General features: G+C 57.6%; 1 pseudogene; it reads left to right on the top strand.

The window, feature by feature from the left end:
• Positions 1–6: 6 nt before the first annotated feature.
• On the top strand, positions 7–2466 carry LOC110391765 (annotated as a pseudogene).
• The last annotated feature ends 1 nt before the right edge of the window (position 2467 follows it).

Raw genomic sequence — 2467 nt, 5'->3', positions numbered from 1 at the left:
TTTGTCCTAGTGCCCCAACCCTCTCTGTCACTGCACCCCAGCCAGGGGGTGTCCCTGGGGGACACTGTCACCCTGCGATGCCACCTGCCCCGGATGGCTGCCTGGATCTGGCTGTACCAGGACACACAACAAGTACAAGGACAAGGAGCAGGACGTGGTCGAGTTCTCCTTCATTTGCACAAGTCGGGAACGTGCAGGGACGTATCGGTGCCAGTACCACGTGTCAGAGCCATTGGGGATATCAGAGCAGAGTGATCCCATGGAGCTGGTGCTGACAGGTGAGGGTGCTGGGGATAACGGGTGATTCCGGGCTGTCCCCATTGGGTGGTGTCTCATTTCTCTCCCCACCCTGCACACAGATCGCAGCTACCCCCCACCCGGCATTTCCATCAGCCCCAAGGAAGGGGTGGGGATGGGGACCAATGTCACCATCCGCTGCTGGAACAGGGATGATGGGGTCACCTTCCTCCTGCACAAGGATGGGCTTTTGTCCCCTACCCAGCATCAGGACATCGATGCTGGGGGCACAGCCACCTTCATCATCTTTGGGGTGACCCCAGCTGATGCTGGCACCTATTTGCTCCTGCCGACCCTGGGCTCACCCCTTTGTGTCCTCACCCCTTGGGGACAGTGTGACACTGGAGCTGACTCCCACACCTGCATCCCCAGGTAGGTCTGAGCTCCCCACATGTTTTTCCCTCGTGTCACCCATGGGTGGCAGTGTCACCACATCCTGTCCCCAGGGAGGTGGTTGCCGGGGATGGCGTCACCCAAACACCCTGACTCCACAGGTGCCAATGGAGAATCCTGTAGGATCCTGGCTGTGGCAGTGGCAGGAGGCTGTGCCACCGCCCTCACTTTCAGCCTCGTCCTTATCATCTTCTTCCTCCTTGCTGCCCACAGACGTCAGACATGGAGAACTGTGAACCCAGGTGGGGAATGGCTTAAATGGTTTCACCCCCCAGAGATTCCCCCAAGTGTCCCCTGCTGCCCATTCCACCCCCGTACATCCTCCAGTGCTCCCCATTTCCCTGTCCATCCCATACAGTTCCCCCTCCCATTCTCCCTGCTGTCCCTCTGGGACCCCCCATAACACTGAGCCTCCTCCCTTCCCCTTTTGGATGCAGCTGAACCCAACAGGAGTTCCAAGGCCAGTGAGGTCCAGGTAAGAGTCAGTGTGAGGTGACCTCAAATCCCAACCTGACCCCTCACCCCTCCCCAACAAACCACAGGGGGAACCCCAAACCCTGCCCTTGGTGAACAGAGAGGACCTCCAGCCTTGTATGGCTTACCCAAACTTTATCTGCTCTCCCCAGATCCCCAAACACTAGGGATGGTGACTCCCTGTGTCATACCCATAGGAACGTCAAATCTCAGCCTCTGAACACCCCAAAACCCTTCACCATCCCCCAGATCCCATGGGCGCCCTCAAGCCAAGCAGTGCGACCCTCTCACACCACCCGTAGGGACCCCCAGAGTCTGACCCATGGGGACCCCAAATCTCTGCCAGCCTGGAATCCCAAGCGCACCCTCTTGGCTATTACTCTGCATACTCAGATCATAGGTCCCCCCACAGGCCCCCTGGCAAGCACCATGGTATCACCGCGCTGCTCCCCTGTGTCTCCAGGTGCCACCCAGTGACAACAAGAGGCTGACCTGCCCTGAGCTGCAAGCTGCGACCCCCAGCTTCTGCCACCCTGGGGCCAGCACAGTCCCCCAGCACCCGGTTATCTGCCCTGGGGTGGGCTCTGGGGGACTCCTTTGTTGTCCCCCACACCGGCTGCCTCATTTTTGGAGTGCCCCTATGGGGACAAACACCAGGTTCCCAGCTTGGGGCTCCTTGATGCCCTCTGCTCCCCCCATCCCACTAATCCCCCCCAAAGTGACATCCTCAAATTCCTGCTGCTGTACACCAAATCGACCCTAATCCCACCCAATCCCTAAACAATCATCGCTGCTGTTGAAATCATTCCTTATCACCCCTGAATAGCTTAACACCCCTGGAGACCCTCAAATCCCCCCAGTCCACACCCCAAACCCCACCAGCACTCTTGTAGGACCCTCACATCTCCCAAAATCTGCACCAAACTCCACCCCCTGCCCTAAGGAACCCCTCGACCTACCAAAGCCCCCATAAGACCAGGGTGATCTTTAACAACAGGTGTGCACCATCCCATGTGTTCAAATTCCAGGTGTGCTCAGACAGGGGTGTGCACAAACACGTGTGCATTGTGTGCACCTGCAAAGCGCAGGTGTGTTGTGTGTTCATCTTCACACGTGCACATCATTCCCACACCGCTGCAGGTGCTCATGCGCATTCTGTGTGTGCACTGTAACACGTGAACAATAGACGTACACAGATGTGAACATCATGCTTTATGCTCTGGCTCCGTGTGTGCACAATGTGACGTGTGTACACCAATACACGTCCCTGATCCTGCAAACATGCATCCTTAGCACATGCTCC

Source organism: Numida meleagris, unplaced genomic scaffold (genome assembly GCF_002078875.1).
Source record: "Numida meleagris isolate 19003 breed g44 Domestic line unplaced genomic scaffold, NumMel1.0 unplaced_Scaffold497, whole genome shotgun sequence".
Taxonomy (NCBI): Eukaryota; Metazoa; Chordata; class Aves; order Galliformes; family Numididae; genus Numida; species Numida meleagris.
This window is presented reverse-complemented; position numbering and strand designations above follow the sequence as displayed.